This window comes from Castor canadensis, chromosome 10, assembly GCF_047511655.1.
Source record: "Castor canadensis chromosome 10, mCasCan1.hap1v2, whole genome shotgun sequence".
NCBI classification, from domain to species: domain Eukaryota; kingdom Metazoa; phylum Chordata; class Mammalia; order Rodentia; family Castoridae; genus Castor; species Castor canadensis.
Genome location: NC_133395.1, coordinates 88286263 through 88310508, shown reverse-complemented (window position 1 = coordinate 88310508; position 24246 = coordinate 88286263). Strand labels below are relative to the sequence as shown.

General features: G+C 67.7%; 11 non-coding genes across 11 annotated transcripts; all 11 read right to left on the bottom strand.

Moving 5' to 3' along the window:
• Positions 1-441: 441 nt before the first annotated feature.
• LOC141411871 (5S ribosomal RNA) lies at positions 442-560 on the bottom strand. Its single transcript, XR_012436711.1, has one exon. It is a non-coding gene; the product is annotated as a 5S ribosomal RNA (ribosomal RNA).
• Positions 561-2705: 2145 nt separating this feature from the next.
• Positions 2706-2824, bottom strand: LOC141412661 (5S ribosomal RNA). The gene has a single exon (XR_012437503.1). It is a non-coding gene; the product is annotated as a 5S ribosomal RNA (ribosomal RNA).
• Positions 2825-4981: 2157 nt separating this feature from the next.
• LOC141411870 (5S ribosomal RNA) lies at positions 4982-5100 on the bottom strand. The gene has a single exon (XR_012436710.1). It is a non-coding gene; the product is annotated as a 5S ribosomal RNA (ribosomal RNA).
• A 2147-nt stretch (positions 5101-7247) lies between these two features.
• On the bottom strand, positions 7248-7366 carry LOC141411869 (5S ribosomal RNA). The gene has a single exon (XR_012436709.1). It is a non-coding gene; the product is annotated as a 5S ribosomal RNA (ribosomal RNA).
• A 2159-nt stretch (positions 7367-9525) lies between these two features.
• On the bottom strand, positions 9526-9644 carry LOC141411868 (5S ribosomal RNA). The gene has a single exon (XR_012436708.1). It is a non-coding gene; the product is annotated as a 5S ribosomal RNA (ribosomal RNA).
• A 2165-nt stretch (positions 9645-11809) lies between these two features.
• On the bottom strand, positions 11810-11928 carry LOC141411866 (5S ribosomal RNA). The gene has a single exon (XR_012436706.1). It is a non-coding gene; the product is annotated as a 5S ribosomal RNA (ribosomal RNA).
• A 2159-nt stretch (positions 11929-14087) lies between these two features.
• On the bottom strand, positions 14088-14206 carry LOC141411865 (5S ribosomal RNA). The gene has a single exon (XR_012436705.1). It is a non-coding gene; the product is annotated as a 5S ribosomal RNA (ribosomal RNA).
• A 2165-nt stretch (positions 14207-16371) lies between these two features.
• On the bottom strand, positions 16372-16490 carry LOC141412646 (5S ribosomal RNA). Its single transcript, XR_012437488.1, has one exon. It is a non-coding gene; the product is annotated as a 5S ribosomal RNA (ribosomal RNA).
• A 2167-nt stretch (positions 16491-18657) lies between these two features.
• Positions 18658-18776, bottom strand: LOC141411864 (5S ribosomal RNA). The gene has a single exon (XR_012436704.1). It is a non-coding gene; the product is annotated as a 5S ribosomal RNA (ribosomal RNA).
• A 2165-nt stretch (positions 18777-20941) lies between these two features.
• Positions 20942-21060, bottom strand: LOC141411863 (5S ribosomal RNA). The gene has a single exon (XR_012436703.1). It is a non-coding gene; the product is annotated as a 5S ribosomal RNA (ribosomal RNA).
• Positions 21061-23200: 2140 nt separating this feature from the next.
• Positions 23201-23319, bottom strand: LOC141411862 (5S ribosomal RNA). The gene has a single exon (XR_012436702.1). It is a non-coding gene; the product is annotated as a 5S ribosomal RNA (ribosomal RNA).
• Between the last annotated feature and the right edge of the window lie 927 nt (positions 23320-24246).

The window sequence follows — 24246 nt, the reverse complement described above, 5'->3', positions numbered from 1 at the left end:
TCCCTGCTTCTCTGTCCCCTGGCGTCTTGCCCTGGACCCAGTGCACCACCTTGTGGCGAGCCCAGGTGTGGCGCGTCCCGCTGTGGGGCCCGCTGGGGTGCAGGACCCACTTTCTCATGGCTTCCGCACGTCCCTCCCCGCCCGCCTGGAGGGCAGTTGGGGAGCGGTCCCCAACGTGGCCTGGGACCAACCTCGCTGGTGACCCGTGTCGCGGGCGCGCGCCCCAGGAGAGTGTGGGGAGGGGAGAGGATTCGGGGACGTAGCTGTGAGGATTCGGTGTGCGTGGGTCTGGCGGGTGGCCCGGACGGGGTCGGGGTCGTGGTCACGGTGGGTCGTTGTGGTGGTGGTGGTGGTGGTGGTGCTGGGGGTGGTGGTGGTGGTGGGGGGGGTGGTGGCGAAGTCCCCGAAGACAAAAGGAGCAGCGAGGGAGGGAGGAGCAAAAGCCTACAGCACCCGGTATTCCCAGGCGGTCTCCCATCCAAGTACTAACCAGGCCCGACCCTGCTTAGCTTCCGAGATCAGACGAGATCGGGCGCGTTCAGGGTGGTATGGCCGTAGACGCTAGCCGCCGCCTCCGGGAGCCCCAAGAGCCTGCCGAGGGCCCCGGCGTGCGTCTCCACGCTGCTCTCCTGGCACGGCTGGGAGTCCGGGTGGGGGCTGGCAGCCCGGGGCCAGCGGCCAGAGGCCCCGCGCGCCTGCTCGGGCAGCCGGTCTCGCCCAGGTGGCCGCTGGGTGGCTTTCTTCCCGAGGTGTCCTGATGCCAGGACGAGGGTCAAGTTTTCTCGGGGGAAAATTTCTCAGTGCTCTCGGGCGCTTGTTCTTCTGGGAATGTCCACTGCTGTGGCCAAGGCGGGGGACGCACAGCTCGGGCCAGGGCAAGCAGCCGCCCTCCTCCGTCGCCTCCTGGAGCCGTATCCTTGGGTGGGTGCGTGGCTCCCAGCGGAGGTCTCGGGGACCCTTCCGGTCCTCTTCGTCCGGAAAGCGCCACTGCCCCTCCAGCCCATCAGGAAAACGGCAGCCGCGCCCTTCGCCGACCCGCTCCGCCCTCCTCCACACTCAGGGCCTGGGGCTGCGGGGCTGAATCGTGAGGCTTTCCAGCCCAGGACTTCACCTCTGGCCCCTTTCACACCCGGGATCTTGGGAAGAAGAAACAAAACCAAACACAGCCAAAGCCATCTCCTCCGACCCGGGGCCCCTCCACATCCCTTCCGATCCCGGGTTCCTGCCGGCCTCCCGGGGCGTTTCTCCCAGGCAGGCCTTCGCGGCCACTACACGGGGCTGAGCACTCGAGTCCTCGGGCGTCACGGGGCCCGCGGCCACGCCAAGCACGCACGACTCCCGGGTCTCGTCTGCTCCTGGGTGCCCTGGGCCTCTTCCCTGTGCCGCTGCTGGGTCTTGTGCCCCTGCTTGGCCTCCTTCAGACCCGGCCCCGTGCTACGCGGCCACGTGCTACAGGATCGTGCCAGCAGAACTGGCCCTGGCTGATCCCCGTACCCACCCTCCTGCCATCCCTGGCCCTGCTAGCAAATGGCAGAGATCCTCTGGCCTCCGAGCCCAGACAAAAATCCTGATGCAGTTGGCCGAGGGGCCGCAAACCAAGGCTTCGCTTGTTCCCGCTCAGGCCCCAGCCATACCCTCTTGTCCTTCGGCTGCTCGTGTGTGGGGTGGGGGAGAGGAGGGTGCGTCCCCGTGCGTGCGTGCGTGGTCTGGGTGTCTCTGCGTGGTGTGTGTGTGTGTGTGTGTGTGTGTTAGATGCCGTGCCTGGTGTAGGTGGGGAAGAGCAAGCCCTCACGCACAGAGCCCCATCACACACTGGGGCCGGGCCGAGGGGGTCAATCTGCTCGGCCTGATTGCGTTGGGCATACATTGCAGAAGGTGGGTTTTCCAAGGCGGAGCAGAGGGTCCCGGCACCTGAGGTTGTCCACGGGGAGAATGTCTGTTGCACGGGGGCAAGCGGTCCCTTCCGTCGTGCCCAAGCCCATGTGACCCCGAAGGCCAGGTGGCCCCGGTCCTTGAGCTGACTGAGGAGTGCTTTGAGACCCGGAGGGTGGCACAGGCGACTGGGCGCCAGCGGCGGCCCTCCCTCCCTTTGAGCGGGACGGGGAGCTGCCGCTGGCATCCGGAGCTCTGGCGGCCTGCGCCCTCTGTCCCTGTGACCGCAGGCTCTGCCGTGGGAGGCGGGATCCCACGTAGAGGTCGCGCGCTGGCTGCCCTGTCTTGGGTTGAGCGACGGAGCGCGACGTGGAGCAGCACCCGACTGAGGCTCCCTGCTTCTCTGTCCCCTGGCGTCTTGCCCTGGACCCAGTGCACCACCTTGTGGCGAGCCCAGGTGTGGCGCGTCCCGCTGTGGGGCCCGCTGGGGTGCAGGACCCACTTTCTCATGGCTTCCGCACGTCCCTCCCCGCCCGCCTGGAGGGCAGTTGGGGAGCGGTCCCCAACGTGGCCTGGGACCAACCTCGCTGGTGACCCGTGTCGCGGGCGCGCGCCCCAGGAGAGTGTGGGGAGGGGAGAGGATTCGGGGACGTAGCTGTGAGGATTCGGTGTGCGTGGGTCTGGCGGGTGGCCCGGACGGGGTCGGGGTCGTGGTCACGGTGGGTCGTTGTGGTGGTGGTGGTGGTGGTGGTGCTGGGGGTGGTGGTGGTGGTGGGGGGGGTGGTGGCGAAGTCCCCGAAGACAAAAGGAGCAGCGAGGGAGGGAGGAGCAAAAGCCTACAGCACCCGGTATTCCCAGGCGGTCTCCCATCCAAGTACTAACCAGGCCCGACCCTGCTTAGCTTCCGAGAACAGACGAGATCGGGCGCGTTCAGGGTGGTATGGCCGTAGACGCTAGCCGCCGCCTCCGGGAGCCCCAAGAGCCTGCCGAGGGCCCCGGCGTGCGTCTCCACGCTGCTCTCCTGGCACGGCTGGGAGTCCGGGTGGGGGCTGGCAGCCCGGGGCCAGCGGCCAGAGGCCCCGCGCGCCTGCTCGGGCAGCCGGTCTCGCCCAGGTGGCCGCTGGGTGGCTTTCTTCCCGAGGTGTCCTGCTGCCAGGACGAGGGTCAAGTTTTCTCGGGGGAAAATTTCTCAGTGCTCTCGGGCGCTTGTTCTTCTGGGAATGTCCACTGCTGTGGCCAAGGTGGGGGACGCACAGCTCGGGCCAGGGCAAGCAGCCGCCCTCCTCCGTCGCCTCCTGGAGCCGTATCCTTGGGTGGGTGCGTGGCTCCCAGCGGAGGTCTCGGGGACCCTTCCGGTCCTCTTCGTCCGGAAAGCGCCACTGCCCCTCCAGCCCATCAGGAAAACGGCAGCCGCGCCCTTCGCCGACCCGCTCCGCCCTCCTCCACACTCAGGGCCTGGGGCTGCGGGGCTGAATCGTGAGGCTTTCCAGCCCAGGACTTCACCTCTGGCCCCTTTCACACCCGGGATCTTGGGAAGAAGAAACAAAACCAAACACAGCCAAAGCCATCTCCTCCGACCCGGGGCCCCTCCACATCCCTTCCGATCCCGGGTTCCTGCCGGCCTCCCGGGGCGTTTCTCCCAGGCAGGCCTTCGCGGCCACTACACGGGGCTGAGCACTCGAGTCCTCGGGCGTCACGGGGCCCGCGGCCACGCCAAGCACGCACGACTCCCGGGTCTCGTCTGCTCCTGGGTGCCCTGGGCCTCTTCCCTGTGCCGCTGCTGGGTCTTGTGCCCCTGCTTGGCCTCCTTCAGACCCGGCCCCGTGCTACGCGGCCACGTGCTACAGGATCGTGCCAGCAGAACTGGCCCTGGCTGAGCCCCGTACCCACCCTCCTGCCATCCCTGGCCCTGCTAGCAAATGGCAGAGATCCTCTGGCCTCCGAGCCCAGACAAAAATCCTGATGCAGTTGGCCGAGGGGCCGCAAACCAAGGCTTCGCTTGTTCCCGCTCAGGCCCCAGCCATACCCTCTTGTCCTTCGGCTGCTCGTGTGTGGGGTGGGGGAGAGGAGGGTGCGTCCCCGTGCGTGCGTGCGTGGTCTGGGTGTCTCTGCGTGGTGTGTGTGTGTGTGTGTGTGTGTGTGTGTGTGTGTGTTAGATGCCGTGCCTGGTGTAGGTGGGGAAGAGCAAGCCCTCACGCACAGAGCCCCATCACACACTGGGGCCGGGCCGAGGGGGTCAATCTGCTCGGCCTGATTGCGTTGGGCATACATTGCAGAAGGTGGGTTTTCCAAGGCGGAGCAGAGGGTCCCGGCACCTGAGGTTGTCCACGGGGAGAATGTCTGTTCCACGGGGGCAAGCGGTCCCTTCCGTCGTGCCCAAGCCCATGTGACCCCGAAGGCCAGGTGGCCCCGGTCCTTGAGCTGACTGAGGAGTGCTTTGAGACCCGGAGGGTGGCACAGGCGACTGGGCGCCAGCGGCGGCCCTCCCTCCCTTTGAGCGGGACGGGGAGCTGCCGCTGGTATCCGGAGCTCTGGCGGCCTGCGCCCTCTGTCCCTGTGACCGCAGGCTCTGCCGTGGGAGGCGGGATCCCACGTAGAGGTCGCGCGCTGGCTGCCCTGTCTTGGGTTGAGCGACGGAGGGCGACGTGGAGCAGCACCCGACTGAGGCTCCCTGCTTCTCTGTCCCCTGGCGTCTTGCCCTGGACCCAGTGCACCACCTTGTGGCGAGCCCAGGTGTGGCGCGTCCCGCTGTGGGGCCCGCTGGGGTGCAGGACCCACTTTCTCATGGCTTCCGCACGTCCCTCCCCGCCCGCCTGGAGGGCAGTTGGGGAGCGGTCCCCAACGTGGCCTGGGACCAACCTCGCTGGTGACCCGTGTCGCGGGCGCGCGCCCCAGGAGAGTGTGGGGAGGGGAGAGGATTCGGGGACGTAGCTGTGAGGATTCGGTGTGCGTGGGTCTGGCGGGTGGCCCGGACGGGGTCGGGGTCGTGGTCACGGTGGGTCGTTGTGGTGGTGGTGGTGGTGGTGGTGCTGGGGGTGGTGGTGGTGGTGGGGGGGGGGGTGGCGAAGTCCCCGAAGACAAAAGGAGCAGCGAGGGAGGGAGGAGCAAAAGCCTACAGCACCCGGTATTCCCAGGCGGTCTCCCATCCAAGTACTAACCAGGCCCGACCCTGCTTAGCTTCCGAGATCAGACGAGATCGGGCGCGTTCAGGGTGGTATGGCCGTAGACGCTAGCCGCCGCCTCCGGGAGCCCCAAGAGCCTGCCGAGGGCCCCGGCGTGCGTCTCCACGCTGCTCTCCTGGCACGGCTGGGAGTCCGGGTGGGGGCTGGCAGCCCGGGGCCAGCGGCCAGAGGCCCCGCGCGCCTGCTCGGGCAGCCGGTCTCGCCCAGGTGGCCGCTGGGTGGCTTTCTTCCCGAGGTGTCCTGCTGCCAGGACGAGGGTCAACTTTTCTCGGGGGAAAATTTCTCAGTGCTCTCGGGCGCTTGTTCTTCTGGGAATGTCCACTGCTGTGGCCAAGGCGGGGGACGCACAGCTCGGGCCAGGGCAAGCAGCCGCCCTCCTCCGTCGCCTCCTGGAGCCGTATCCTTGGGTGGGTGCGTGGCTCCCAGCGGAGGTCTCGGGGACCCTTCCGGTCCTCTTCGTCCGGAAAGCGCCACTGCCCCTCCAGCCCATCAGGAAAACGGCAGCCGCGCCCTTCGCCGACCCGCTCCGCCCTCCTCCACACTCAGGGCCTGGGGCTGCGGGGCTGAATCGTGAGGCTTTCCAGCCCAGGACTTCACCTCTGGCCCCTTTCACACCCGGGATCTTGGGAAGAAGAAACAAAACCAAACACAGCCAAAGCCATCTCCTCCGACCCGGGGCCCCTCCACATCCCTTCCGATCCCGGGTTCCTGCCGGCCTCCCGGGGCGTTTCTCCCAGGCAGGCCTTCGCGGCCACTACACGGGGCTGAGCACTCGAGTCCTCGGGCGTCACGGGGCCCGCGGCCACGCCAAGCACGCACGACTCCCGGGTCTCGTCTGCTCCTGGGTGCCCTGGGCCTCTTCCCTGTGCCGCTGCTGGGTCTTGTGCCCCTGCTTGGCCTCCTTCAGACCCGGCCCCGTGCTACGCGGCCACGTGCTACAGGATCGTGCCAGCAGAACTGGCCCTGGCTGAGCCCCGTACCCACCCTCCTGCCATCCCTGGCCCTGCTAGCAAATGGCAGAGATCCTCTGGCCTCCGAGCCCAGACAAAAATCCTGATGCAGTTGGCCGAGGGGCCGCAAACCAAGGCTTCGCTTGTTCCCGCTCAGGCCCCAGCCATACCCTCTTGTCCTTCGGCTGCTCGTGTGTGGGGTGGGGGAGAGGAGGGTGCGTCCCCGTGCGTGCGTGCGTGGTCTGGGTGTCTCTGCGTGGTGTGTGTGTGTGTGTGTGTGTGTGTGTTAGATGCCGTGCCTGGTGTAGGTGGGGAAGAGCAAGCCCTCACGCACAGAGCCCCATCACACACTGGGGCCGGGCCGAGGGGGTCAATCTGCTCGGCCTGATTGCGTTGGGCATACATTGCAGAAGGTGGGTTTTCCAAGGCGGAGCAGAGGGTCCCGGCACCTGAGGTTGTCCACGGGGAGAATGTCTGTTCCACGGGGGCAAGCGGTCCCTTCCGTCGTGCCCAAGCCCATGTGACCCCGAAGGCCAGGTGGCCCCGGTCCTTGAGCTGACTGAGGAGTGCTTTGAGACCCGGAGGGTGGCACAGGCGACTGGGTGCCAGCGGCGGCCCTCCCTCCCTTTGAGCGGGACGGGGAGCTGCCGCTGGCATCCGGAGCTCTGGCGGCCTGCGCCCTCTGTCCCTGTGACCGCAGGCTCTGCCGTGGGAGGCGGGATCCCACGTAGAGGACGCGCGCTGGCTGCCCTGTCTTGGGTTGAGCGACGGAGCGCGACGTGGTGCAGCACCCGACTGAGGCTCCCTGCTTCTCTGTCCCCTGGCGTCTTGCCCTGGACCCAGTGCACCACCTTGTGGCGAGCCCAGGTGTGGCGCGTCCCGCTGTGGGGCCCGCTGGGGTGCAGGACCCACTTTCTCATGGCTTCCGCACGTCCCTCCCCGCCCGCCTGGAGGGCAGTTGGGGAGCGGTCCCCAACGTGGCCTGGGACCAACCTCGCTGGTGACCCGTGTCGCGGGCGCGCGCCCCAGGAGAGTGTGGGGAGGGGAGAGGATTCGGGGACGTAGCTGTGAGGATTCGGTGTGCGTGGGTCTGGCGGGTGGCCCGGACGGGGTCGGGGTCGTGGTCACGGTGGGTCGTTGTGGTGGTGGTGGTGGTGGTGGTGCTGGGGGTGGTGGTGGTGGTGGGGGGGGTGGTGGCGAAGTCCCCGAAGACAAAAGGAGCAGCGAGGGAGGGAGGAGCAAAAGCCTACAGCACCCGGTATTCCCAGGCGGTCTCCCATCCAAGTACTAACCAGGCCCGACCCTGCTTAGCTTCCGAGATCAGACGAGATCGGGCGCGTTCAGGGTGGTATGGCCGTAGACGCTAGCCGCCGCCTCCGGGAGCCCCAAGAGCCTGCCGAGGGCCCCGGCGTGCGTCTCCACGCTGCTCTCCTGGCACGGCTGGGAGTCCGGGTGGGGGCTGGCAGCCCGGGGCCAGCGGCCAGAGGCCCCGCGCGCCTGCTCGGGCAGCCGGTCTCGCCCAGGTGGCCGCTGGGTGGCTTTCTTCCCGAGGTGTCCTGCTGCCAGGACGAGGGTCAAGTTTTCTCGGGGGAAAATTTCTCAGTGCTCTCGGGCGCTTGTTCTTCTGGGAATGTCCACTGCTGTGGCCAAGGCGGGGGACGCACAGCTCGGGCCAGGGCAAGCAGCCGCCCTCCTCCGTCGCCTCCTGGAGCCGTATCCTTGGGTGGGTGCGTGGCTCCCAGCGGAGGTCTCGGGGACCCTTCCGGTCCTCTTCGTCCGGAAAGCGCCACTGCCCCTCCAGCCCATCAGGAAAACGGCAGCCGCGCCCTTCGCCGACCCGCTCCGCCCTCCTCCACACTCAGGGCCTGGGGCTGCGGGGCTGAATCGTGAGGCTTTCCAGCCCAGGACTTCACCTCTGGCCCCTTTCACACCCGGGATCTTGGGAAGAAGAAACAAAACCAAACACAGCCAAAGCCATCTCCTCCGACCCGGGGCCCCTCCACATCCCTTCCGATCCCGGGTTCCTGCCGGCCTCCCGGGGCGTTTCTCCCAGGCAGGCCTTCGCGGCCACTACACGGGGCTGAGCACTCGAGTCCTCGGGCGTCACGGGGCCCGCGGCCACGCCAAGCACGCACGACTCCCGGGTCTCGTCTGCTCCTGGGTGCCCTGGGCCTCTTCCCTGTGCCGCTGCTGGGTCTTGTGCCCCTGCTTGGCCTCCTTCAGACCCGGCCCCGTGCTACGCGGCCACGTGCTACAGGATCGTGCCAGCAGAACTGGCCCTGGCTGAGCCCCGTACCCACCCTCCTGCCATCCCTGGCCCTGCTAGCAAATGGCAGAGATCCTCTGGCCTCCGAGCCCAGACAAAAATCCTGATGCAGTTGGCCGAGGGGCCGCAAACCAAGGCTTCGCTTGTTCCCGCTCAGGCCCCAGCCATACCCTCTTGTCCTTCGGCTGCTCGTGTGTGGGGTGGGGGAGAGGAGGGTGCGTCCCCGTGCGTGCGTGCGTGGTCTGGGTGTCTCTGCGTGGTGTGTGTGTGTGTGTGTGTGTGTGTGTGTGTGTGTGTGTTAGATGCCGTGCCTGGTGTAGGTGGGGAAGAGCAAGCCCTCACGCACAGAGCCCCATCACACACTGGGGCCGGGCCGAGGGGGTCAATCTGCTCGGCCTGATTGCGTTGGGCATACATTGCAGAAGGTGGGTTTTCCAAGGCGGAGCAGAGGGTCCCGGCACCTGAGGTTGTCCACGGGGAGAATGTCTGTTCCACGGGGGCAAGCGGTCCCTTCCGTCGTGCCCAAGCCCATGTGACCCCGAAGGCCAGGTGGCCCCGGTCCTTGAGCTGACTGAGGAGTGCTTTGAGACCCGGAGGGTGGCACAGGCGACTGGGCGCCAGCGGCGGCCCTCCCTCCCTTTGAGCGGGACGGGGAGCTGCCGCTGGTATCCGGAGCTCTGGCGGCCTGCGCCCTCTGTCCCTGTGACCGCAGGCTCTGCCGTGGGAGGCGGGATCCCACGTAGAGGTCGCGCGCTGGCTGCCCTGTCTTGGGTTGAGCGACGGAGGGCGACGTGGAGCAGCACCCGACTGAGGCTCCCTGCTTCTCTGTCCCCTGGCGTCTTGCCCTGGACCCAGTGCACCACCTTGTGGCGAGCCCAGGTGTGGCGCGTCCCGCTGTGGGGCCCGCTGGGGTGCAGGACCCACTTTCTCATGGCTTCCGCACGTCCCTCCCCGCCCGCCTGGAGGGCAGTTGGGGAGCGGTCCCCAACGTGGCCTGGGACCAACCTCGCTGGTGACCCGTGTCGCGGGCGCGCGCCCCAGGAGAGTGTGGGGAGGGGAGAGGATTCGGGGACGTAGCTGTGAGGATTCGGTGTGCGTGGGTCTGGCGGGTGGCCCGGACGGGGTCGGGGTCGTGGTCACGGTGGGTCGTTGTGGTGGTGGTGGTGGTGGTGGTGCTGGGGGTGGTGGTGGTTGTGGGGGGGGTGGTGGCGAAGTCCCCGAAGACAAAAGGAGCAGCGAGGGAGGGAGGAGCAAAAGCCTACAGCACCCGGTATTCCCAGGCGGTCTCCCATCCAAGTACTAACCAGGCCCGACCCTGCTTAGCTTCCGAGATCAGACGAGATCGGGCGCGTTCAGGGTGGTATGGCCGTAGACGCTAGCCGCCGCCTCCGGGAGCCCCAAGAGCCTGCCGAGGGCCCCGGCGTGCGTCTCCACGCTGCTCTCCTGGCACGGCTGGGAGTCCGGGTGGGGGCTGGCAGCCCGGGGCCAGCGGCCAGAGGCCCCGCGCGCCTGCTCGGGCAGCCGGTCTCGCCCAGGTGGCCGCTGGGTGGCTTTCTTCCCGAGGTGTCCTGCTGCCAGGACGAGGGTCAAGTTTTCTCGGGGGAAAATTTCTCAGTGCTCTCGGGCGCTTGTTCTTCTGGGAATGTCCACTGCTGTGGCCAAGGCGGGGGACGCACAGCTCGGGCCAGGGCAAGCAGCCGCCCTCCTCCGTCGCCTCCTGGAGCCGTATCCTTGGGTGGGTGCGTGGCTCCCAGCGGAGGTCTCGGGGACCCTTCCGGTCCTCTTCGTCCGGAAAGCGCCACTGCCCCTCCAGCCCATCAGGAAAACGGCAGCCGCGCCCTTCGCCGACCCGCTCCGCCCTCCTCCACACTCAGGGCCTGGGGCTGCGGGGCTGAATCGTGAGGCTTTCCAGCCCAGGACTTCACCTCTGGCCCCTTTCACACCCGGGATCTTGGGAAGAAGAAACAAAACCAAACACAGCCAAAGCCATCTCCTCCGACCCGGGGCCCCTCCACATCCCTTCCGATCCCGGGTTCCTGCCGGCCTCCCGGGGCGTTTCTCCCAGGCAGGCCTTCGCGGCCACTACACGGGGCTGAGCACTCGAGTCCTCGGGCGTCACGGGGCCCGCGGCCACGCCAAGCACGCACGACTCCCGGGTCTCGTCTGCTCCTGGGTGCCCTGGGCCTCTTCCCTGTGCCGCTGCTGGGTCTTGTGCCCCTGCTTGGCCTCCTTCAGACCCGGCCCCGTGCTACGCGGCCACGTGCTACAGGATCGTGCCAGCAGAACTGGCCCTGGCTGAGCCCCGTACCCACCCTCCTGCCATCCCTGGCCCTGCTAGCAAATGGCAGAGATCCTCTGGCCTCCGAGCCCAGACAAAAATCCTGATGCAGTTGGCCGAGGGGCCGCAAACCAAGGCTTCGCTTGTTCCCGCTCAGGCCCCAGCCATACCCTCTTGTCCTTCGGCTGCTCGTGTGTGGGGTGGGGGAGAGGAGGGTGCGTCCCCGTGCGTGCGTGCGTGGTCTGGGTGTCTCTGCGTGGTGTGTGTGTGTGTGTGTGTGTGTGTGTGTGTGTGTGTGTGTGTGTTAGATGCCGTGCCTGGTGTAGGTGGGGAAGAGCAAGCCCTCACGCACAGAGCCCCATCACACACTGGGGCCGGGCCGAGGGGGTCAATCTGCTCGGCCTGATTGCGTTGGGCATACATTGCAGAAGGTGGGTTTTCCAAGGCGGAGCAGAGGGTCCCGGCACCTGAGGTTGTCCACGGGGAGAATGTCTGTTCCACGGGGGCAAGCGGTCCCTTCCGTCGTGCCCAAGCCCATGTGACCCCGAAGGCCAGGTGGCCCCGGTCCTTGAGCTGACTGAGGAGTGCTTTGAGACCCGGAGGGTGGCACAGGCGACTGGGTGCCAGCGGCGGCCCTCCCTCCCTTTGAGCGGGACGGGGAGCTGCCGCTGGCATCCGGAGCTCTGGCGGCCTGCGCCCTCTGTCCCTGTGACCGCAGGCTCTGCCGTGGGAGGCGGGATCCCACGTAGAGGACGCGCGCTGGCTGCCCTGTCTTGGGTTGAGCGACGGAGCGCGACGTGGTGCAGCACCCGACTGAGGCTCCCTGCTTCTCTGTCCCCTGGCGTCTTGCCCTGGACCCAGTGCACCACCTTGTGGCGAGCCCAGGTGTGGCGCGTCCCGCTGTGGGGCCCGCTGGGGTGCAGGACCCACTTTCTCATGGCTTCCGCACGTCCCTCCCCGCCCGCCTGGAGGGCAGTTGGGGAGCGGTCCCCAACGTGGCCTGGGACCAACCTCGCTGGTGACCCGTGTCGCGGGCGCGCGCCCCAGGAGAGTGTGGGGAGGGGAGAGGATTCGGGGACGTAGCTGTGAGGATTCGGTGTGCGTGGGTCTGGCGGGTGGCCCGGACGGGGTCGGGGTCGTGGTCACGGTGGGTCGTTGTGGTGGTGGTGGTGGTGGTGGTGCTGGGGGTGGTGGTGGTGGTGGGGGGGGTGGTGGCGAAGTCCCCGAAGACAAAAGGAGCAGCGAGGGAGGGAGGAGCAAAAGCCTACAGCACCCGGTATTCCCAGGCGGTCTCCCATCCAAGTACTAACCAGGCCCGACCCTGCTTAGCTTCCGAGATCAGACGAGATCGGGCGCGTTCAGGGTGGTATGGCCGTAGACGCTAGCCGCCGCCTCCGGGAGCCCCAAGAGCCTGCCGAGGGCCCCGGCGTGCGTCTCCACGCTGCTCTCCTGGCACGGCTGGGAGTCCGGGTGGGGGCTGGCAGCCCGGGGCCAGCGGCCAGAGGCCCCGCGCGCCTGCTCGGGCAGCCGGTCTCGCCCAGGTGGCCGCTGGGTGGCTTTCTTCCCGAGGTGTCCTGCTGCCAGGACGAGGGTCAAGTTTTCTCGGGGGAAAATTTCTCAGTGCTCTCGGGCGCTTGTTCTTCTGGGAATGTCCACTGCTGTGGCCAAGGCGGGGGACGCACAGCTCGGGCCAGGGCAAGCAGCCGCCCTCCTCCGTCGCCTCCTGGAGCCGTATCCTTGGGTGGGTGCGTGGCTCCCAGCGGAGGTCTCGGGGACCCTTCCGGTCCTCTTCGTCCGGAAAGCGCCACTGCCCCTCCAGCCCATCAGGAAAACGGCAGCCGCGCCCTTCGCCGACCCGCTCCGCCCTCCTCCACACTCAGGGCCTGGGGCTGCGGGGCTGAATCGTGAGGCTTTCCAGCCCAGGACTTCACCTCTGGCCCCTTTCACACCCGGGATCTTGGGAAGAAGAAACAAAACCAAACACAGCCAAAGCCATCTCCTCCGACCCGGGGCCCCTCCACATCCCTTCCGATCCCGGGTTCCTGCCGGCCTCCCGGGGCGTTTCTCCCAGGCAGGCCTTCGCGGCCACTACACGGGGCTGAGCACTCGAGTCCTCGGGCGTCACGGGGCCCGCGGCCACGCCAAGCACGCACGACTCCCGGGTCTCGTCTGCTCCTGGGTGCCCTGGGCCTCTTCCCTGTGCCGCTGCTGGGTCTTGTGCCCCTGCTTGGCCTCCTTCAGACCCGGCCCCGTGCTACGCGGCCACGTGCTACAGGATCGTGCCAGCAGAACTGGCCCTGGCTGAGCCCCGTACCCACCCTCCTGCCATCCCTGGCCCTGCTAGCAAATGGCAGAGATCCTCTGGCCTCCGAGCCCAGACAAAAATCCTGATGCAGTTGGCCGAGGGGCCGCAAACCAAGGCTTCGCTTGTTCCCGCTCAGGCCCCAGCCATACCCTCTTGTCCTTCGGCTGCTCGTGTGTGGGGTGGGGGAGAGGAGGGTGCGTCCCCGTGCGTGCGTGCGTGGTCTGGGTGTCTCTGCGTGGTGTGTGTGTGTGTGTGTGTGTGTGTGTGTGTGTGTGTGTTAGATGCCGTGCCTGGTGTAGGTGGGGAAGAGCAAGCCCTCACGCACAGAGCCCCATCACACACTGGGGCCGGGCCGAGGGGGTCAATCTGCTCGGCCTGATTGCGTTGGGCATACATTGCAGAAGGTGGGTTTTCCAAGGCGGAGCAGAGGGTCCCGGCACCTGAGGTTGTCCACGGGGAGAATGTCTGTTCCACGGGGGCAAGCGGTCCCTTCCGTCGTGCCCAAGCCCATGTGACCCCGAAGGCCAGGTGGCCCCGGTCCTTGAGCTGACTGAGGAGTGCTTTGAGACCCGGAGGGTGGCACAGGCGACTGGGCGCCAGCGGCGGCCCTCCCTCCCTTTGAGCGGGACGGGGAGCTGCCGCTGGTATCCGGAGCTCTGGCGGCCTGCGCCCTCTGTCCCTGTGACCGCAGGCTCTGCCGTGGGAGGCGGGATCCCACGTAGAGGTCGCGCGCTGGCTGCCCTGTCTTGGGTTGAGCGACGGAGGGCGACGTGGAGCAGCACCCGACTGAGGCTCCCTGCTTCTCTGTCCCCTGGCGTCTTGCCCTGGACCCAGTGCACCACCTTGTGGCGAGCCCAGGTGTGGCGCGTCCCGCTGTGGGGCCCGCTGGGGTGCAGGACCCACTTTCTCATGGCTTCCGCACGTCCCTCCCCGCCCGCCTGGAGGGCAGTTGGGGAGCGGTCCCCAACGTGGCCTGGGACCAACCTCGCTGGTGACCCGTGTCGCGGGCGCGCGCCCCAGGAGAGTGTGGGGAGGGGAGAGGATTCGGGGACGTAGCTGTGAGGATTCGGTGTGCGTGGGTCTGGCGGGTGGCCCGGACGGGGTCGGGGTCGTGGTCACGGTGGGTCGTTGTGGTGGTGGTGGTGGTGGTGGTGCTGGGGGTGGTGGTGGTTGTGGGGGGGGTGGTGGCGAAGTCCCCGAAGACAAAAGGAGCAGCGAGGGAGGGAGGAGCAAAAGCCTACAGCACCCGGTATTCCCAGGCGGTCTCCCATCCAAGTACTAACCAGGCCCGACCCTGCTTAGCTTCCGAGATCAGACGAGATCGGGCGCGTTCAGGGTGGTATGGCCGTAGACGCTAGCCGCCGCCTCCGGGAGCCCCAAGAGCCTGCCGAGGGCCCCGGCGTGCGTCTCCACGCTGCTCTCCTGGCACGGCTGGGAGTCCGGGTGGGGGCTGGCAGCCCGGGGCCAGCGGCCAGAGGCCCCGCGCGCCTGCTCGGGCAGCCGGTCTCGCCCAGGTGGCCGCTGGGTGGCTTTCTTCCCGAGGTGTCCTGCTGCCAGGACGAGGGTCAAGTTTTCTCGGGGGAAAATTTCTCAGTGCTCTCGGGCGCTTGTTCTTCTGGGAATGTCCACTGCTGTGGCCAAGGCGGGGGACGCACAGCTCGGGCCAGGGCAAGCAGCCGCCCTCCTCCGTCGCCTCCTGGAGCCGTATCCTTGGGTGGGTGCGTGGCTCCCAGCGGAGGTCTCGGGGACCCTTCCGGTCCTCTTCGTCCGGAAAGCGCCACTGCCCCTCCAGCCCATCAGGAAAACGGCAGCCGCGCCCTTCGCCGACCCGCTCCGCCCTCCTCCACACTCAGGGCCTGGGGCTGCGGGGCTGAATCGTGAGGCTTTCCAGCCCAGGACTTCACCTCTGGCCCCTTTCACACCCGGGATCTTGGGAAGAAGAAACAAAACCAAACACAGCCAAAGCCATCTCCTCCGACCCGGGGCCCCTCCACATCCCTTCCGATCCCGGGTTCCTGCCGGCCTCCCGGGGCGTTTCTCCCAGGCAGGCCTTCGCGGCCACTACACGGGGCTGAGCACTCGAGTCCTCGGGCGTCACGGGGCCCGCGGCCACGCCAAGCACGCACGACTCCCGGGTCTCGTCTGCTCCTGGGTGCCCTGGGCCTCTTCCCTGTGCCGCTGCTGGGTCTTGTGCCCCTGCTTGGCCTCCTTCAGACCCGGCCCCGTGCTACGCGGCCACGTGCTACAGGATCGTGCCAGCAGAACTGGCCCTGGCTGAGCCCCGTACCCACCCTCCTGCCATCCCTGGCCCTGCTAGCAAATGGCAGAGATCCTCTGGCCTCCGAGCCCAGACAAAAATCCTGATGCAGTTGGCCGAGGGGCCGCAAACCAAGGCTTCGCTTGTTCCCGCTCAGGCCCCAGCCATACCCTCTTGTCCTTCGGCTGCTCGTGTGTGGGGTGGGGGAGAGGAGGGTGCGTCCCCGTGCGTGCGTGCGTGGTCTGGGTGTCTCTGCGTGGTGTGTGTGTGTGTGTGTGTGTGTGTGTGTGTGTGTGTGTGTGTGTTAGATGCCGTGCCTGGTGTAGGTGGGGAAGAGCAAGCCCTCACGCACAGAGCCCCATCACACACTGGGGCCGGGCCGAGGGGGTCAATCTGCTCGGCCTGATTGCGTTGGGCATACATTGCAGAAGGTGGGTTTTCCAAGGCGGAGCAGAGGGTCCCGGCACCTGAGTTTGTCCACGGGGAGAATGTCTGTTCCACGGGGGCAAGCGGTCCCTTCCGTCGTGCCCAAGCCCATGTGACCCCGAAGGCCAGGTGGCCCCGGTCCTTGAGCTGACTGAGGAGTGCTTTGAGACCCGGAGGGTGGCACAGGCGACTGGGCGCCAGCGGCGGCCCTCCCTCCCTTTGAGCGGGACGGGGAGCTGCCGCTGGTATCCGGAGCTCTGGCGGCCTGCGCCCTCTGTCCCTGTGACCGCAGGCTCTGCCGTGGGAGGCGGGATCCCACGTAGAGGTCGCGCGCTGGCTGCCCTGTCTTGGGTTGAGCGACGGAGGGCGACGTGGAGCAGCACCCGACTGAGGCTCCCTGCTTCTCTGTCCCCTGGCGTCTTGCCCTGGACCCAGTGCACCACCTTGTGGCGAGCCCAGGTGTGGCGCGTCCCGCTGTGGGGCCCGCTGGGGTGCAGGACCCACTTTCTCATGGCTTCCGCACGTCCCTCCCCGCCCGCCTGGAGGGCAGTTGGGGAGCGGTCCCCAACGTGGCCTGGGACCAACCTCGCTGGTGACCCGTGTCGCGGGCGCGCGCCCCAGGAGAGTGTGGGGAGGGGAGAGGATTCGGGGACGTAGCTGTGAGGATTCGGTGTGCGTGGGTCTGGCGGGTGGCCCGGACGGGGTCGGGGTCGTGGTCACGGTGGGTCGTTGTGGTGGTGGTGGTGGTGGTGGTGCTGGGGGTGGTGGTGGTTGTGGGGGGGGTGGTGGCGAAGTCCCCGAAGACAAAAGGAGCAGCGAGGGAGGGAGGAGCAAAATCCTACAGCACCCGGTATTCCCAGGCGGTCTCCCATCCAAGTACTAACCAGGCCCGACCCTGCTTAGCTTCCGAGATCAGACGAGATCGGGCGCGTTCAGGGTGGTATGGCCGTAGACGCTAGCCGCCGCCTCCGGGAGCCCCAAGAGCCTGCCGAGGGCCCCGGCGTGCGTCTCCACGCTGCTCTCCTGGCACGGCTGGGAGTCCGGGTGGGGGCTGGCAGCCCGGGGCCAGCGGCCAGAGGCCCCGCGCGCCTGCTCGGGCAGCCGGTCTCGCCCAGGTGGCCGCTGGGTGGCTTTCTTCCCGAGGTGTCCTGCTGCCAGGACGAGGGTCAAGTTTTCTCGGGGGAAAATTTCTCAGTGCTCTCGGGCGCTTGTTCTTCTGGGAATGTCCACTGCTGTGGCCAAGGCGGGGGACGCACAGCTCGGGCCAGGGCAAGCAGCCGCCCTCCTCCGTCGCCTCCTGGAGCCGTATCCTTGGGTGGGTGCGTGGCTCCCAGCGGAGGTCTCGGGGACCCTTCCGGTCCTCTTCGTCCGGAAAGCGCCACTGCCCCTCCAGCCCATCAGGAAAACGGCAGCCGCGCCCTTCGCCGACCCGCTCCGCCCTCCTCCACACTCAGGGCCTGGGGCTGCGGGGCTGAATCGTGAGGCTTTCCAGCCCAGGACTTCACCTCTGGCCCCTTTCACACCCGGGATCTTGGGAAGAAGAAACAAAACCAAACACAGCCAAAGCCATCTCCTCCGACCCGGGGCCCCTCCACATCCCTTCCGATCCCGGGTTCCTGCCGGCCTCCCGGGGCGTTTCTCCCAGGCAGGCCTTCGCGGCCACTACACGGGGCTGAGCACTCGAGTCCTCGGGCGTCACGGGGCCCGCGGCCACGCCAAGCACGCACGACTCCCGGGTCTCGTCTGCTCCTGGGTGCCCTGGGCCTCTTCCCTGTGCCGCTGCTGGGTCTTGTGCCCCTGCTTGGCCTCCTTCAGACCCGGCCCCGTGCTACGCGGCCACGTGCTACAGGATCGTGCCAGCAGAACTGGCCCTGGCTGAGCCCCGTACCCACCCTCCTGCCATCCCTGGCCCTGCTAGCAAATGGCAGAGATCCTCTGGCCTCCGAGCCCAGACAAAAATCCTGATGCAGTTGGCCGAGGGGCCGCAAACCAAGGCTTCGCTTGTTCCCGCTCAGGCCCCAGCCATACCCTCTTGTCCTTCGGCTGCTCGTGTGTGGGGTGGGGGAGAGGAGGGTGCGTCCCCGTGCGTGCGTGCGTGGTCTGGGTGTCTCTGCGTGGTGTGTGTGTGTGTGTGTGTGTGTGTGTGTGTTAGATGCCGTGCCTGGTGTAGGTGGGGAAGAGCAAGCCCTCACGCACAGAGCCCCATCACACACTGGGGCCGGGCCGAGGGGGTCAATCTGCTCGGCCTGATTGCGTTGGGCATACATTGCAGAAGGTGGGTTTTCCAAGGCGGAGCAGAGGGTCCCGGCACCTGAGGTTGTCCACGGGGAGAATGTCTGTTCCACGGGGGCAAGCGGTCCCTTCCGTCGTGCCCAAGCCCATGTGACCCCGAAGGCCAGGTGGCCCCGGTCCTTGAGCTGACTGAGGAGTGCTTTGAGACCCGGAGGGTGGCACAGGCGACTGGGCGCCAGCGGCGGCCCTCCCTCCCTTTGAGCGGGACGGGGAGCTGCCGCTGGCATCCGGAGCTCTGGCGGCCTGCGCCCTCTGTCCCTGTGACCGCAGGCTCTGCCGTGGGAGGCGGGATCCCACGTAGAGGTCGCGCGCTGGCTGCCCTGTCTTGGGTTGAGCGACGGAGCGCGACGTGGAGCAGCACCCGACTGAGGCTCCCTGCTTCTCTGTCCCCTGGCGTCTTGCCCTGGACCCAGTGCACCACCTTGTGGCGAGCCCAGGTGTGGCGCGTCCCGCTGTGGGGCCCGCTGGGGTGCAGGACCCACTTTCTCATGGCTTCCGCACGTCCCTCCCCGCCCGCCTGGAGGGCAGTTGGGGAGCGGTCCCCAACGTGGCCTGGGGGTCCCCAACGTGGCCTGGGACCAACCTCGCTGGTGACCCGTGTCGCGGGCGCGCGCCCCAGGAGAGTGTGGGGAGGGGAGAGGATTCGGGGACGTAGCTGTGAGGATTCGGTGTGCGTGGGTCTGGCGGGTGGCCCGGACGGGGTCGGGGTCGTGGTCACGGTGGGTCGTTGTGGTGGTGGTGGTGGTGGTGCTGGGGGTGGTGGTGGTGGGGGGGGGGTGGTGGCGAAGTCCCCGAAGACAAAAGGAGCAGCGAGGGAGGGAGGAGCAAAAGCCTACAGCACCCGGTATTCCCAGGCGGTCTCCCATCCAAGTACTAACCAGGCCCGACCCTGCTTAGCTTCCGAGATCAGACGAGATCGGGCGCGTTCAGGGTGGTATGGCCGTAGACGCTAGCCGCCGCCTCCGGGAGCCCCAAGAGCCTGCCGAGGGCCCCGGCGTGCGTCTCCACGCTGCTCTCCTGGCACGGCTGGGAGTCCGGGTGGGGGCTGGCAGCCCGGGGCCAGCGGCCAGAGGCCCCGCGCGCCTGCTCGGGCAGCCGGTCTCGCCCAGGTGGCCGCTGGGTGGCTTTCTTCCCGAGGTGTCCTGCTGCCAGGACGAGGGTCAAGTTTTCTCGGGGGAAAATTTCTCAGTGCTCTCGGGCGCTTGTTCTTCTGGGAATGTCCACTGCTGTGGCCAAGGCGGGGGACGCACAGCTCGGGCCAGGGCAAGCAGCCGCCCTCCTCCGTCGCCTCCTGGAGCCGTATCCTTGGGTGGGTGCGTGGCTCCCAGCGGAGGTCTCGGGGACCCTTCCGGTCCTCTTCGTCCGGAAAGCGCCACTGCCCCTCCAGCCCATCAGGAAAACGGCAGCCGCGCCCTTCGCCGACCCGCTCCGCCCTCCTCCACACTCAGGGCCTGGGGCTGCGGGGCTGAATCGTGAGGCTTTCCAGCCCAGGAATTCACCTCTGGCCCCTTTCACACCCGGGATCTTGGGAAGAAGAAACAAAACCAAACACAGCCAAAGCCATCTCCTCCGACCCGGGGCCCCTCCACATCCCTTCCGATCCCGGGTTCCTGCCGGCCTCCCGGGGCGTTTCTCCCAGGCAGGCCTTCGCGGCCACTACACGGGGCTGAGCACTCGAGTCCTCGGGCGTCACGGGGCCCGCGGCCACGCCAAGCACGCACGACTCCCGGGTCTCGTCTGCTCCTGGGTGCCCTGGGCCTCTTCCCTGTGCCGCTGCTGGGTCTTGTGCCCCTGCTTGGCCTCCTTCAGACCCGGCCCCGTGCTACGCGGCCACGTGCTACAGGATCGTGCCAGCAGAACTGGCCCTGGCTGAGCCCCGTACCCACCCTCCTGCCATCCCTGGCCCTGCTAGCAAATGGCAGAGATCCTCTGGCCTCCGAGCCCAGACAAAAATCCTGATGCAGTTGGCCGAGGGGCCGCAAACCAAGGCTTCGCTTGTTCCCGCTCAGGCCCCAGCCATACCCTCTTGTCCTTCGGCTGCTCGTGTGTGGGGTGGGGGAGAGGAGGGTGCGTCCCCGTGCGTGCGTGCGTGGTCTGGGTTTCTCTGCGTGGTGTGTGTGTGTGTGTGTGTGTGTGTGTGTGTGTGTGTGTGTGTGTTAGATGCCGTGCCTGGTGTAGGTGGGGAAGAGCAAGCCCTCACGCACAGAGCCCCATCACACACTGGGGCCGGGCCGAGGGGGTCAATCTGCTCGGCCTGATTGCGTTGGGCATACATTGCAGAAGGTGGGTTTTCCAAGGCGGAGCAGAGGGTCCCGGCACCTGAGGTTCTCCACGGGGAGAATGTCTGTTCCACGGGGGCAAGCGGTCCCTTCCGTCGTGCCCAAGCCCATGTGACCCCGAAGGCCAGGTGGCCCCGGTCCTTGAGCTGACTGAGGAGTGCTTTGAGACCCGGAGGGTGGCACAGGCGACTGGGCGCCAGCGGCGGCCCTCCCTCCCTTTGAGCGGGACGGGGAGCTGCCGCTGGTATCCGGAGCTCTGGCGGCCTGCGCCCTCTGTCCCTGTGACCGCAGGCTCTGCCGTGGGAGGCGGGATCCCACGTAGAGGTCGCGCGCTGGCTGCCCTGTCTTGGGTTGAGCGACGGAGGGCGACTTGGAGCAGCACCCGACTGAGGCTCCCTGCTTCTCTGTCCCCTGGCGTCTTGCCCTGGACCCAGTGCACCACCTTGTGGCGAGCCCAGGTGTGGCGCGTCCCGCTGTGGGGCCCGCTGGGGTGCAGGACCCACTTTCTCATGGCTTCCGCACGTCCCTCCCCGCCCGCCTGGAGGGCAGTTGGGGAGCGGTCCCCAACGTGGCCTGGGACCAACCTCGCTGGTGACCCGTGTCGCGGGCGCGCGCCCCAGGAGAGTGTGGGGAGGGGAGAGGATTCGGGGACGTAGCTGTGAGGATTCGGTGTGCGTGGGTCTGGCGGGTGGCCCGGACGGGGTCGGGGTCGTGGTCACGGTGGGTCGTTGTGGTGGTGGTGGTGGTGGTGGTGCTGGGGGTGGTGGTGGTTGTGGGGGGGGTGGTGGCGAAGTCCCCGAAGACAAAAGGAGCAGCGAGGGAGGGAGGAGCAAAAGCCTACAGCACCCGGTATTCCCAGGCGGTCTCCCATCCAAGTACTAACCAGGCCCGACCCTGCTTAGCTTCCGAGATCAGACGAGATCGGGCGCGTTCAGGGTGGTATGGCCGTAGACGCTAGCCGCCGCCTCCGGGAGCCCCAAGAGCCTGCCGAGGGCCCCGGCGTGCGTCTCCACGCTGCTCTCCTGGCACGGCTGGGAGTCCGGGTGGGGGCTGGCAGCCCGGGGCCAGCGGCCAGAGGCCCCGCGCGCCTGCTCGGGCAGCCGGTCTCGCCCAGGTGGCCGCTGGGTGGCTTTCTTCCCGAGGTGTCCTGCTGCCAGGACGAGGGTCAAGTTTTCTCGGGGGAAAATTTCTCAGTGCTCTCGGGCGCTTGTTCTTCTGGGAATGTCCACTGCTGTGGCCAAGGCGGGGGACGCACAGCTCGGGCCAGGGCAAGCAGCCGCCCTCCTCCGTCGCCTCCTGGAGCCGTATCCTTGGGTGGGTGCGTGGCTCCCAGCGGAGGTCTCGGGGACCCTTCCGGTCCTCTTCGTCCGGAAAGCGCCACTGCCCCTCCAGCCCATCAGGAAAACGGCAGCCGCGCCCTTCGCCGACCCGCTCCGCCCTCCTCCACACTCAGGGCCTGGGGCTGCGGGGCTGAATCGTGAGGCTTTCCAGCCCAGGACTTCACCTCTGGCCCCTTTCACACCCGGGATCTTGGGAAGAAGAAACAAAACCAAACACAGCCAAAGCCATCTCCTCCGACCCGGGGCCCCTCCACATCCCTTCCGATCCCGGGTTCCTGCCGGCCTCCCGGGGCGTTTCTCCCAGGCAGGCCTTCGCGGCCACTACACGGGGCTGAGCACTCGAGTCCTCGGGCGTCACGGGGCCCGCGGCCACGCCAAGCACGCACGACTCCCGGGTCTCGTCTGCTCCTGGGTGCCCTGGGCCTCTTCCCTGTGCCGCTGCTGGGTCTTGTGCCCCTGCTTGGCCTCCTTCAGACCCGGCCCCGTGCTACGCGGCCACGTGCTACAGGATCGTGCCAGCAGAACTGGCCCTGGCTGAGCCCCGTACCCACCCTCCTGCCATCCCTGGCCCTGCTAGCAAATGGCAGAGATCCTCTGGCCTCCGAGCCCAGACAAAAATCCTGATGCAGTTGGCCGAGGGGCCGCAAACCAAGGCTTCGCTTGTTCCCGCTCAGGCCCCAGCCATACCCTCTTGTCCTTCGGCTGCTCGTGTGTGGGGTGGGGGAGAGGAGGGTGCGTCCCCGTGCGTGCGTGCGTGGTCTGGGTGTCTCTGCGTGGTGTGTGTGTGTGTGTGTGTGTGTGTTAGATGCCGTGCCTGGTGTAGGTGGGGAAGAGCAAGCCCTCACGCACAGAGCCCCATCACACACTGGGGCCGGGCCGAGGGGGTCAATCTGCTCGGCCTGATTGCGTTGGGCATACATTGCAGAAGGTGGGTTTTCCAAGGCGGAGCAGAGGGTCCCGGCACCTGAGGTTGTCCACGGGGAGAATGTCTGTTCCACGGGGGCAAGCGGTCCCTTCCGTCGTGCCCAAGCCCATGTGACCCCGAAGGCCAGGTGGCCCCGGTCCTTGAGCTGACTGAGGAGTGCTTTGAGACCCGGAGGGTGGCACAGGCGACTGGGCGCCAGCGGCGGCCCTCCCTCCCTTTGAGCGGGACGGGGAGCTGCCGCTGGCATCCGGAGCTCTGGCGGCCTGCGCCCTCTGTCCCTGTGACCGCAGGCTCTGCCGTGGGAGGCGGGATCCCACGTAGAGGTCGCGCGCTGGCTGCCCTGTCTTGGGTTGAGCGACGGAGGGCGACGTGGAGCAGCACCCGACTGAGGCTCCCTGCTTCTCTGTCCCCTGGCGTCTTGCACTGGACCCAGTGCACCACCTTGTGGCGAGCCCAGGTGTGGCGCGTCCCGCTGTGGGGCCCGCTGGGGTGCAGGACCCACTTTCTCATGGCTTCCGCACGTCCCTCCCCGCCCGCCTGGAGGGCAGTTGGGGAGCGGTCCCCAACGTGGCCTGGGACCAACCTCGCTGGTGACCCGTGTCGCGGGCGCGCGCCCCAGGAGAGTGTGGGGAGGGGAGAGGATTCGGGGACGTAGCTGTGAGGATTCGGTGTGCGTGGGTCTGGCGGGTGGCCCGGACGGGGTCGGGGTCGTGGTCACGGTGGGTCGTTGTGGTGGTGGTGGTGGTGGTGCTGGGGGTGGTGGTGGTGGGGGGGGGTGGTGGCGAAGTCCCCGAAGACAAAAGGAGCAGTGAGGGAGGGAGGAGCAAAAGCCTACAGCACCCGGTATTCCCAGGCGGTCTCCCATCCAAGTACTAACCAGGCCCGACCCTGCTTAGCTTCCGAGATCAGACGAGATCGGGCGCGTTCAGGGTGGTATGGCCGTAGACGCTAGCCGCCGCCTCCGGGAGCCCCAAGAGCCTGCCGAGGGCCCCGGCGTGCGTCTCCACGCTGCTCTCCTGGCACGGCTGGGAGTCCGGGTGGGGGCTGGCAGCCCGGGGCCAGCGGCCAGAGGCCCCGCGCGCCTGCTCGGGCAGCCGGTCTCGCCCAGGTGGCCGCTGGGTGGCTTTCTTCCCGAGGTGTCCTGCTGCCAGGACGAGGGTCAAGTTTTCTCGGGGGAAAATTTCTCAGTGCTCTCGGGCGCTTGTTCTTCTGGGAATGTCCACTGCTGTGGCCAAGGCGGGGGACGCACAGCTCGGGCCAGGGCAAGCAGCCGCCCTCCTCCGTCGCCTCCTGGAGCCGTATCCTTGGGTGGGTGCGTGGCTCCCAGCGGAGGTCTCGGGGACCCTTCCGGTCCTCTTCGTCCGGAAAGCGCCACTGCCCCTCCAGCCCATCAGGAAAACGGCAGCCGCGCCCTTCGCCGACCCGCTCCGCCCTCCTCCACACTCAGGGCCTGGGGCTGCGGGGCTGAATCGTGAGGCTTTCCAGCCCAGGACTTCACCTCTGGCCCCTTTCACACCCGGGATCTTGGGAAGAAGAAACAAAACCAAACACAGCCAAAGCCATCTCCTCCGACCCGGGGCCCCTCCACATCCCTTCCGATCCCGGGTTCCTGCCGGCCTCCCGGGGCGTTTCTCCCAGGCAGGCCTTCGCGGCCACTACACGGGGCTGAGCACTCGAGTCCTCGGGCGTCACGGGGCCCGCGGCCACGCCAAGCACGCACGACTCCCGGGTCTCGTCTGCTCCTGGGTGCCCTGGGCCTCTTCCCTGTGCCGCTGCTGGGTCTTGTGCCCCTGCTTGGCCTCCTTCAGACCCGGCCCCATGCTACGCGGCCACGTGCTACAGGATCGTGCCAGCAGAACTGGCCCTGGCTGAGC